Below are 13,221 nucleotides of genomic sequence, written 5' to 3' on the forward strand. Positions count from 1 at the left end.
GTGTTAGACTTGACTAAGAGGTGTGCCAGTATTCTGTCAAGGAAACTAAGAACCTGTAAATTCAGGATTTATATATTTTAAGCAATTATGACTAAGAAACTCTAAATTGTAGACATATTGTTTTAGCACTTTAATTCATGCAACCCACTGTTTCTGGTTTGTATATAAAGTTTCTCTGTATTTTGCCCCAAAAGATACACCTCTTTATACCACAAAACTTGTTTATCTCATCTGATCTATCAATTTAGTCATGATTTTAAGTGATAAAAAAGGTAAATTCATTTTTTGCAGAACAAGGATGAGTCAGAAACTTAAATTAGGCAGGAAATCAAAATTAGTTCTGTTACCAGTGATTCTCATAATCTTTAAATCCTTTTGTATTTATTATTTTTTATAATTTTCGCACATATTTCCCTTTTTTGTTAAAGAACAAATAGTTGTTTACTATGCAGATTATGCAAAAAAGCTTCAGCTAAATACTACTTCATCAGGAAGGCTATGGACCCAGGAGGCATACTAATTTATCAGAAACATTGATATTTACATAGGCAGTTCATATAAAAGTATAAAAAGTAGGAGCAAAAAAAAGTAAGTATTTAAGAAAGCCTTCTGAAAGAAAAAAGAAAGATTCATAATGTCAGTTTTCTCTTTTCAAGCTGTGCTACAAGGCCTAAATTCATATTTTCTTCATGTTCCTTTCAGGAAGATGAATAAGGTATGCAAAACAAAGTAAAGCAACATTTAAATTATATAGAAAGGCTTAGGTTTAAAAATAATTTGACAATGAGATAAGCAGGAATGTCCAATTAAACAAACCCCTGGGCAAATTGCTATTTCTTTTACCGATTTTTTTTTCATAGTCTATAGAAAAAAATTATTGGCCAGTGACTCTTGGTCTACTTTAATTAAAAAAGCAATATTTATTAACAACAGTCCATAGCTAACAACTTTAATGCTCCTATCAAACTCAGGCAAGAAATTATTAAATTCATAAATGTGCTTTCATTGCATTTTAATGGAAATGAAATTAGACCTGTCTTATCAGAGGTGGGACTAAACACTAAAAGAAGCAGAAGTACTGCCAAATAGTCAATTTACATAAATAAATTTGCCTCCTTTACAAATCAGGAAGTCTTTTCATGAGAGCTTGAAAAGTAACATCGCTCCCAAGCTGACTGAATTGATGGACTAGTGGTGAGTCTGATAAGATTTAACCAAAACCTTTTCTCTTTTTTCTTCACTCTAGGTAAATTTTAAGCTTCACTTTTCCCATGATACCTATCTAAATGTTAATACTGCACATATTTTCCACACTATTATTGCATTCCTAGGGAAGAAGTATATATCCTAAAGAGAGCAATTCTGTTCAGTCTGAAATAATAAATATTCTGAAATGCCTAATTCTGAATAAGTCATTTGCGAAATCTACAAAATGATGGTTGCAAAGCTTGCTTTTAAAGAATTTTACTAAATTTTATTGAAAGGTGCTATACAAAATGATTAGATGATGTACCAAATCATATTTTCCAGGAATGTACATTAAGGCAACCTCTGTCTTTTTTTGTAGAAATACTAACCCTTACTGAATCATAAAATAAATTGTTCTTCAAGTTAGAATAAATTTTTGAAGTCACATAGGTAAAATTATCACTATATTAAAAATAAATAACTTTCTTCTATAGCACATAAAAAGAGGCCATTTATTGTCCACTAGAAAGCCTTTAGTAACAGAGCATCCTTGCGTACTGTTGGCTCTTGACCAGGTGGCCACAATTTTAAATTGCTTACCTTCTGCTTTGTCTTGACCAAACTTTAGTCAGGCTTCTATTTTCCTTACAGCCTCCTGAACTCTGCTTGCTCTCAGCCTGAGAAAACTCTAAAAGGCTGAAAATATTACCTTAATCAGATTATCCCGAGAGCAGTTGACCACAGTAGAACACATTCCCTGTCAGACCCCTATGATTATTTCCTCTCATTTGCCTTACTTCCCCATAATTATTGCTTACCCCTCTCTACAAAAGAAAATCCTTTTCTATTTGCTTTTGGGACACTTGCAGATTTCTAACATCAGAGTATTCTTCCTATCGCAATAGTCTTTCTTCCTAATAAAGCTTCTTCTTATCTAAGTCCAGATTTCTCTTTATTTGACAATCCCATTTAAAAATACGTGAAAGCCCAAAACTTGATACATTAGATAATATGCCTTTGAACTGATTTTCTTACCCTGTGCTTTTTCTAATTACTTTCTGCCTTCCCCCTTCATTTTCCCTTCCATTATACAAAGTCATGGACTTAAACTCTAATATTCTTATAGCTATACAGTTCTAACAAACTGGTTCCCTGGATTAACTACATGGCTATTGGTGACATTTTCCACCTGAAATATTACTTTTCACATTTTAACCATTATGTGCACTTATAATACCACGTACTTCCTAAAGTATGTTTCAATAAGCAGCACTGCTCTGCTGAGTAGCCACTAATATGTATTCACCAGTAAATGCTCACATGATTTAACATGAAATTTAAGTTTTTCCACAGTGATACAGAAGTTTAGTTCACCATGTGACTTAAATTTTGTGGTTTTAGAAACATTTTGAAACCCTTTAAGTGTGTGTATATGGAGATATAAAATTGTTCAAGAACAAGCCAAGCATGATTCAGTTGGCTTGAATCTACCAACACAATAAGTTAAACTACATCTCTGCCATGTAGGTAAACTAGAAATGATGATTACAGCTTAAATGCAGTGCCATAAAGACATTTTTTGTAGCTATGACTACAGAAAGAAGCTTACTGTTAAATATCATTAAATAATTATGTTTTTCAATCCTACTACTTATCTGGCTCCCCACTAGGAACTATAGGGAAGCAAAGGAGAATTATTCAAACTCCGTCTTAAACTTTCACACAATATACATCATCTCAGAGTTAGAAAAATGTCAGAAAATTCCTAATATAAAATACAAAAAATAAATATTATAAAGCTAATTTTAGAAGATCTGCTTTGGACCATGATGATATAGCTGGGATTAGATCAACCTTACTTCTAAGAACCAATGGGAAAGCTGAATAAAGTACTTAAGGTAGTTTTTTTTAAAATATAGAATTCTGTATTTTGATTGCAATGGTATTTTCATGCATATACATACTGGACACAATGGCATAAGAACTATGCACACTTATTTTACCAACATTTATATCCTGATTTGGTTTTGTCATTTAACTATGTAAAATGTAAATATTGCAGAAAATTGGGTGAAGGGCATACTGTACCTCTCTGTACTATTTTGATAATGTCCTGTGAAACTACACATATTTCAAAAAGAAATGTGTTTTGAAAAAAATCTTTTTGAAGGCATCTGAAAGTCATAAATAAAGTTAGAATTTGAAGGATCAAAATCCCAGAGAAAATGGAAACACAAAGAAATGAGTCCAACATTTGGCACTATTATTCCTCCATAGGCATTTGTAAGTTCACAAGTGGTGGCCAGAAAGCTAAGAATTTGAGCATAGCTGTCAGCATTCTTATGAAGCAACGGAGACAGAAATTGGAGTTTAGGAGTAGTCAAGATGTTTGGCCTTGGTAAAATAATCTACTTTGCAGGTGTGTAATCTACAGTAATGTAGGAATGCACCAAAGATGGACCAGCCATCTGAAAGACTGAAATTAAGCCTCTAATAAGTGCAAACTGTGTCTGAATTAAAGGGATCTCCCCCAGATTATAAGCCATATGCAAAAGCTTAAGTTATCTTTATATTTTATCACACATAATAACTTGCACTGAATGTAAAAAATTAACCGGCATACTAGGACTCAAGATCAAATGATCTAAAATCCAGAAAAAAATATGCACAATACAAAGATATCCACAAAGAAGCCAAATAATGAAGCTGTCAGAATTAGCCATTAAAATAATGACAAGCTATGTAATACTAAGGGAAGACTATTTAAAAACTATATAAGGAAAATGATTAGCATCTCCTGGAAGACAAAAAGGAAGATGTGCAAAAGTGAAATGACATTGCTTGTTCTTGATTATGATGTGTCAATCTCAACAAGATGTTATGTCTCTCTTATCTCTTAGTTTATGCATAAATTTAATGCAACTCTAATAAAATACCAGGAAGATATTTTTTTCTCCTAGTATTTGTGGAGTTCACGTGAAAAAATAATACACATGAACACTTAGGACAACTCATAAAAATAAGAGCAATAGGAAAGGAATAGTGCCACCAGATTTTAAAACATACTATAAAGTTTCTACAATTGAAACCATGTTTAACTGGTGAAGAAATAACAGTGAGACCAGTGGAATATAATAGAAAATACAACAGCTAAGAACATAGTAAAATTTACTACACAATAAAGGTAGTAATTTCAAATCACAGAGACAAATATGGACATTTTATCAAAACATGTTGGAACAACTGAACAGTCATTTAGAAAATGATAAAAATGGATTCACACTTTTCCCTGTACACAGAAAAAAAAAATCCAGATGAATTAGAATTCTGAATGTAAAATATAAATGTAGCCATACATGTTTCACAGGTTCTTTAGGGTGTTGCTTCACCAGCCAGCAACCTCTGTGGCCTTTGGCCAAGTTTTGCTTGGGCCCACTAAGCCTATTCCACCCACTGGGCCTGACAGGCTGCACTCTGTTTTCGCTCCTGCCCGGATCCCATGCCTGCCAAGATTGAGCCAAGCACAGAGCGGTGAGGGTTGCGTGAACAAGCAAACGCGGGGGCCAGCCACTGTGCACAGCCAGGCAAGCTGGCTGTGGCGGGGTGGGCAGCTCCAGGCACAGGCACTGGCACAGGCACAGGCACAGGCTCCCTGCAAGGCTGTAGCTGGACCAAGCGTATTGCAAGTGGCTTCTGTCTCAGGCACTGGGGAACACGATGGCACCTGGAAGCTTGGAGATGCCAGGAACTACAGAGCCCCAAAGAAGGTTTCACAGCCCTGGCTCAGGGAGCTCCTAGGTTTGTGATTCCCAAAGGACTGCAGCTCTTCTCTACTTTTCTCCTTCTCGTCAACCACAATGTGGCCAGCGGTGTTGGGGTGGGGGTTACAGTTCTGCTTGTGTTACAGCTCTTTTAGTCCTGCCATTTTTCTGGTCCCAAGTTCTTGTCCCATATCCAGGAAAAATGAGGTATGCAGACAACTGGAGGGTGAGCAAGGTGAAGTCGTGCTTTATTGAGTGGCAGTACAGCTCTCAGGAGACCCAAAGTGGGTATCCCCTTTCCACAGGCAGGTGGTCCCAGCATCTGTGTAACCCTCAGCTGAGAGGAGACCCACAGAGAGTAGCTCTTCTCCACAAGCAGGTCATCCCATCAAGTGCATAGTCCTCAGTGGAGAGGAGTTCCCAAATGGGTAGCTCCTATCTGCAGGCAAATTGCCCCAACATCTCCACAGCCCTCATTAGAGAGGAGCTCTAGAATGGGTAGCTCCTCTCTGCAGTCCAGTTGTCTTGTCATCTGTCCAATTCTGGGTGACTCTGGGGGTTTTTATGGGTTTCACAAGGGAGGAAGAGTGGGCTGACTAGTCTACGGCTGGCCATGGGCGGGCCCAGAAAAAGCACCATAAGTTCTCACTCTGGTCTGTGCAACTGGCAGCCCAGGCCCCAGGCTTTAGGCCCTCCCTGGCTTGAAGGCGGGGTTTCTCCAGGGACGTGCCCCTTTCCGCCCAGGATCCTGTCCACCTTCTGCTGTCATTCATGGTGCCCAGGCTGTTCATGCCAAGAGGTGCCTGCAGGTCCACACCAAGCCGTCCTCAGCCCCCTCTTGACCTCCCTCCCATGTTCATCAGTGCCCAAATTATGGAGTGGAGCCGAGGCGGCAAGGGGCTGGTGTGTCAGTGCTACCTTGAGTGTGTGCACACCCAGCCAGGTCATGACAGAGCCTGAGCTCGGCCACAACTTTGCTCCAAACTCAGAGTGGACGCTGGGAGCGGAGAGAGGCCAGGCAGCAGTAGGAGGCACTTCTGAGCCCGTGGGGGCAGGGGGATTTCCTGGGCCCCCAAGACCACAGGGGTGCCTGAGTCTGCAGTCGTGGCTGGGCAGCTGCAGTTACACTCCGGAGCACAGAGCTCATGCCCCACCCACTTGGAAGGGGGTGGGGCTCCCACCTGTTCCCAGCTCCTGCCAGCTCCGCGGAGTTAGCAGTCCCAGTCATGCATACCCCACTGCAGCTCCGCTGCTGCCATCAAATGCACTAGAAGAAAATGTGGGGTAATTTGCAATCTGGCTCTAAAAAACAATGTTTTCTAATAATGATCCAAAATTGCAACACAATAAAAGAAAACATCGAAAATTTTAATTCTAAAATAAAAATGAATTCATTTAGCAAACCTTTCCATAGCAAAAATAACAGCAAAGCCAACTGTAAGCAATGTCAATAAAAAGACAAACTAGAATACATTTGTAATACATAATCAAGGAAAGTCACATTATGAAAAGAAAAATTAAGAAAAGACCAAAAATTGATAGAAAATGGGCAAGAATCATTAATAGATAAATCTCGGATATATTATAAAATCATCTGAAGCATATAAATTATTAAACATTACTAAAGATAAGATAGACAAAAATTAAGAAATGTAATTTCTCACCCTCAGGTTTGTTAAATATCCAAAATCTTGATAACACAAGCTGTTGGGGAGGCTACAGGGAAACAGGCATTCTTACACATTGCTAATGGAAAAGCAACATGGTACAAATCCTATGGAAGGAAAGTTACCAATAGTAACCCAAAACTACTTATACATTTAACTTTTGACCAAACAATATCACTTTAGGAATTCACCCCCAAGATACACCACCAACAGCAAGAAAATACATATTTGTGCCTTCATGCATTGGGATATTATGTGTTATATAACAAAATATTGAATACCATGTAAACGCCCATACACAGAAAATTGCTTAAATCAGTGATGCAAAACTAACCTACCTACAGCTCTCAGGAGACCTGAAGTGGTAGCTCCTTTCCACAGGCAGCTCATCCCGGCTTGTGTGCAGCCCTCAGCAGAGAGGAGACCCAGAGTGAGTAGTTCCCGGGCTATACTATGTATGTTGGTGCAAAAGTAATTGCAGTTGTTGCCATTAAAAGTAATTGCAAAAACTGCAATAACAACTTTTGCACCAACCTAATATATATACACAACGCATGACTATGCAGGAAGTAATAAAGGGGATCTCTATCACCTGTTATGGATTATCAGGAAAAATTTTAAGGGAAAAGCTCACGTATATATAACTTACGTAGTTTTTAAAAATAAACATAAGGATAACCAGAATCCAGTGAAATTGGTTAACCACAGGCAAGAAGTGACGATAATATGGGAAGAAGAGAAGATTGAGTGGCAATTCTCTGTATGTACCATTTTATAATTGTGAAAACTGGAAGCATATTGAATTAATACATAATCAAAAATGAAATTCAATCAGTAAACATTTTAGAAAACTCTAAAACTAAATTAAAATATAAAATATATATGTAATGGTATATCAAATGCATAGAATAAAGACACAAGGGGAAGACGAATACAAGCAAATTTTAGACACACACTTTCAGGTTAAAAATGGAAAGAACTGGAAAGAAATCTACTTCATTTAGTAGGTTTGCTTATGGTCGTGGTATGGATAAAACTATTCTGTATCTATTATCTTTGGTGTCCCATAGAAGAAAATATATTCCTTTGGGAGAGGGAGGCAAGATTATGATTGTGAAAGGAAGTAGATATGAATATGTAAGCAGAGAGGATAAAGAAGACCATGTGATTTTAAATGTTGGATTAAAATTAGAAATTGTTAGCTCATACTGGCTAAATCTGGTACAATAAAACATGAAAAATATCAGTAACAGATTATAATGCAATTGAAAAGAATAATTTATGAATCTACACATTAATAAATGTAAATAAAAATGGACAACGAGAAGGAGAAAGCAGACAGAGAGGCACAGAGACAGAAATAGAAAGGAGGAAAGAAGGTAGAGAAAGAAAGAAAATGAGACGAGGAAAAGCTTTTGTTTACTAAGTAAAACTAATACATGTACAAGAAATGATAACTAAAATATCACTATTTTGCTACTGTCATGGTAATAATTGATTAAGGCAAGAATCATCAATGGATGAAAATACTATTGGGTGAAACTTGTTTGTTGCCAAGATATTTATGCAGTTCTCATTTGTCTCTGAATAAATTACTTATTGATTAAAAAGGGGTAACTTCATAGTATATAAATATGAAAGGCATCACCTTAATCAAGCGATCCAAGTTAACATCATCAATGATCAGACAGCTTAACATTATGTGCTTCTTGATGTGATTCAGTGAAAAAAATAGTGTCATTCATATATTTTTTCTAACATGTTTTGAAACTGCAAACGAGAATACAATCAGACAAGCATTGAGGGACAATTTACAAAACAACTGACCTATATTCTTAAAAAAATCAATGTTTTAAAAACAAAAACTGAGGTGCTTTTTCAGATTCAAGTAGCCTAAATACATGTAAATGCAACGTTTAATTTTGGATTAGATCCTGAATTGAATAAATTAAATTCTACAAATCATATTATTCAGGCAAATGGAGAAATTAGGTAAGAAGTGTATATTAGATAATAGTGACATAACAATGTTAACAGCTCTCACTTGATAATTGTACTGTATATATGTCAAAGAATATCTTTGCTCCAGGATATACATGGTGAAATATTTTGGGGTTGAATTAGTTTACTATGACTGCTGTAAGATATTATTAAAGTAGTCCCCTCTTCTCCATGAAGTATATGTTCCAAGACAGCCAGTAGATGCTCAAAACTAGAGATAGTATCAAATATTATATATACAATGTTTTCTCTTATACATACATACCTCTAATAAAGTTTAATTTATAAATTCGGCACAGTAAGAAATTAACAACTATAATAATAAAATTAAACAATTATAATATGCTCACTACCCTTGCATTTGGGGGGCATTGTTAAGTAAAATAACGGTTACTTGAAAACAAGCACTTCAATATTGCCACAGTCAATCTGATAAATGAGTTGGCTATTAAATGACTGAAGGGTAGGTAGCTTATACACTATAGATACACTAGACAAATGGATGATTCCAGTGCAGCATATAGTGGGATGTTGAGATTTCATCACAATACTCAGTATGACATTCAATTTAAAACTTATGAGTTTTTTATTTCTGTAATTTCCCATCTAATATTTTCAAGCCACAATTGAGTGCAGGAGGTAAGTGACCCTACAGAATATGAAACCACAGGCAAGGAGGACTACTATACAAGTATGATGGCAGCTTAAAACAATGCACGTTTATTATCTCAGTTTTGGAGGCCAGATGTCTGAAATCAAAATGTCAGCAGGACCATGATCCTCCTGGTGTCCCTATGAGAGACTTCTTCCTTGTCTCTTTCAGCTAGTGGTGTATCCTGGCGTCCTTTGGTTAGTTGCAGCTTAATTACAGTCTCTACCTCCACTGCACATGGTTTCCTTCTGCATTTTCGTATTTTCTCCTTTTCTGTTTCTTATAAGCACATCCTTCATTGACTTTAAGGGCCCACCCTGACCAAATATAAACTCATTTCAAGCTCCTTACCTTAATTGTACCTGCAAGTAACTAACTCCAAATAAAGTCATAATTCTGAGGTTCTAGGTGAACATATATTTTGGAGATCCACTATTCAATCCACTATAGAGGGTCATACACATAACACACTCTTAAAAGGTTCAGCAAAATAAATAATAGTAATTGAAGACACACACACACACACACACACACACAAATGCACACACATACACAGAGCACCAAAGCAAATGTGGCCAAATGTAAATTGTTGATGGATTTATGTGAAGGTTATAAGAACATTTCGTGTAATAAACTTGCATTTGTTCTATATTTTGAGTTTTTGTAATACAATATTAATTAAATAACTGATATACCATGTTCAAAAATATAAGAAAAATGTGACAAAATTGAACATATGTTTTAAATTTATAAAAACACATAGAAACTATAGAACTAGAGAAGAATACAACTGAAGTTAACTCAATGGATGTGGAAAATGACATGTTAAACACAGCTGAAGTGAGGACCATTAAACCTGATAGGTGAAAAAAATATATGCAGTGACAAAGAGGAAAAAAACAGGTGGAACATGTAGAAAAGAGTAGAGGAGAAACAGGGTATGTCTTCTTGACATATGTTTAATTGGCAACCTACAAAGCTATGTGAGAAATAATAGGGAGGAAGCAATATTTGAGTAAATGATACTCAAAAATCTTTCTCAATAAACCAAAAACAGAAAGCATAATTCAAGAGAATTATGAACCCAAAATAGAATAAGTATAAGGAAATTCAGATCTCAGAAGATCACAGTAAAACTTCTAAAACAAAAACAATCTGGGATAAAAAGGCACAATCAGAAAAATAGTAATAATACAGCCAGGCACAGTGGCACATACCTGTAATCCCAGCATTTTGGGAAACCCAGGTGGGTGAATCTCTTGAGGTCAGGAGGTAGAGACCAACCTGGCCAACATGGTACAACCCCATCTCTACTAAAAATACAAACATTAGCCAGGCATTGTGGCACATGCCTGTAATCCCAGCTACTCAGGAGGCTGAGGCAGGAGAATCGCTTGAACCCGGGAGGTTGAGGTTGCAGTGAGCTAAGACTGTGCCACTGCACTCCAGCCTGGGGGACAGAGAGAGACTCTATCTTTAACAAAGAAAAGAAAAATAGTAATAATAAAACTGGCAGCTGTTCATTAAACAGAAATGAGAATAATGCCAAAATAATGCAAGGAGGAGTATTTTTTCAACAAATGGTGATAGATGATCTGGCTGGCTTTATTTTTAAAAACTGAACCCAGAACCCAAGGCTTCACACCATACACAAATATTAAATTGAGAGGGATCATGGACAGAAATGTAAAAACTAAAAATATGAACATTGTACAAGGAAACAAAGGACAATTCCGTCATGATTTTGGGGTAGGCAATGATTTCTTAAACAGAACGCAAAGGTAGTAATCATAAAAGCAAAACTTGAAATACCATATCTATAAAAGTTAAAACATTTCGCTCTTCAGAAGTCATTATTATAAAAACAAAAAGGCAGACCATAGACTTGGAGATAATATTTATAATACATAAATCTGACCAAGAAGTTGTATCCAGTATATATAAAAAATTACTACAACTCAGTAATAAAAATACACACATCCTTCATTTAAAAATCCACAGTACATCTTATTAGAAACCTAGCAGAATAGATAATGATGGCCAATTAAAACATAAAAATGGCTCAGCCTCACTACTCATCTGGAAATTGCAGATTAAACCACAAAAGAGCACTTCACACAAGGACAGCAAAAGTTAAAATGAATGGCAATCCCAAGTATGAGTGAAATGCAATGTAGCTTGAAGTCACATACATTTCTGGTTTGAGTGTAAAACATATAAACCACTTTGGAGAACAGATCTAGCAATTCTCATATAAGTTAAACATATACCTAACATATCACCCAGCAATTCCACTCTTAGTTGTTTCTCCAAGAGAAATAAAAACATGGGTCTAAAGAAAGACTTAGAAAAAATGTCATACTTCTCTATTCACAGTAGCTAAAATCTGAAACTAACACAAATGGCCATTAAGAAGATACTGTATGAACTGTATGCATTCATACACTAGAAGACTACTCATTAATGAAAATTACAAACTATTTGAACATTCCACATGGATGAATAACAAAAACATTTTATGTTAAGAAAGCCAGACACAAAAGACTACTTACTGCATGTTCCCATGCATATAAATGACTAAAATAGACAAAATTTAGCGCAGTGATACACAAAATGATGGTTACCTGGACTTCTCCCCCCACTTTCCCACTTACCTCAGCACTGCTCCAGCTGCTCTGCATTAGCTCTGAGCTCTATGACACTGCTAACCTAGCGCCACCATCGTCTCCCTTCAGCCACCATCGTGATTATCTATCCAGATCTCATCAGCCAGGATGAGATTTACAAGAACCAGGAGATCACAGAAGGGCGGTGCCTGGAGATGGAGGGGAAGATAGTCAGTAGGACAGAGGATAACATTGATGGCTCGCTTATTGGTAGAAACGCCTCTACTGAAGTCCCTGATGGTAAAGAAACCCAAAGCACAGTTATCACTAGTGTTGATGTCATACACTATCACAGGACACAAGCTTCAAAAAAGAGGCCTGTAAGAAGTACGTAACGCATTACATGAAATCGATCAAAGGAAAACACGAAGAACAGAGATCAGAAAGAGTAAAACCTTTCATGATAGGGGTTGCTGAACAAATCAAGCACATCCTTGCTAATTTCAAAATCTACCAGTTCTTTATTGGTGAAAACAAGAATCTTGACAGTGTTGGTTGCTCTACTGGACTACCGTGAGGACACTGTTACCCTACATATGCTTGTCTTTAAGAATGATTTAGAAATGAAAAATTATTAACAAATTTGGCAATTACTTTGAATTTATCACCTGTCATCAAAACTACCTGCTTTTTGTCATCCACACAACAGCAGGACTTACGACAAATGGAACTGATGTCATCTTGAGCTCTTCATTTACGCTGACTGTGACTTACTTGGAGTGGAGGCATTGTTTTTAGGAAAAACATGTCATGTAGGTTGTCTAAAAATAAAATGTATTTAAACTCATTTCAGAGAATACCTTTTAGTTTAATATATATTTAAGCTAAATACATCTTGTAGTGTTCCCGGAGAAGCTGGAGCTGGGTTATAAGGCACTACTAGAAAAATAAGACTGTCATCAGATAACTTCTTCAGTGGAAATTACTTCTAGGACTGAAATATAAAATAATCAAGAATCTAAAGTTTTAATTCTGAGTTGCAGTAAAAGGCAAAACCATGCTTATGACAGTGCCAACATGTGAAATGAAGTCTTATACATTTCCTCACCTACAATGGAAGTAGTTAACTTTGGAAGAGATTACCAAGAGAATAAAAAGAGACTAATTCAGTTGAAAAAAAAAAAAAAAGAGTGGTGGTGATTGCTACAAAGGGGCATGAGATAACTTTCTTGAGTCCCAGAAATGTTTCACATCTTGATTTAGTAGTGGTTACATGGGTGTATGTATTTGTTAAAACCCATCAAATTGTACATTTAATTTTTTGCATTTTATTATATGTATAGTAA

The 13,221-nt window shown here is 36.3% G+C and overlaps 1 pseudogene; it reads left to right on the top strand.

Annotated features, from left to right (window-relative positions):
* LOC105527733 overlaps positions 1 to 12,513 on the top strand; it is a 24,058-nt pseudogene extending 11,545 nt beyond the window's left edge.
* Positions 12,514 to 13,221: the final 708 nt, after the last annotated feature.

The sequence above is a fragment of the Colobus angolensis genome, unplaced genomic scaffold (genome assembly GCF_000951035.1).
Source record: "Colobus angolensis palliatus isolate OR3802 unplaced genomic scaffold, Cang.pa_1.0 Scaffold646, whole genome shotgun sequence".
In the NCBI taxonomy this organism is placed as follows: domain Eukaryota; kingdom Metazoa; phylum Chordata; class Mammalia; order Primates; family Cercopithecidae; genus Colobus; species Colobus angolensis.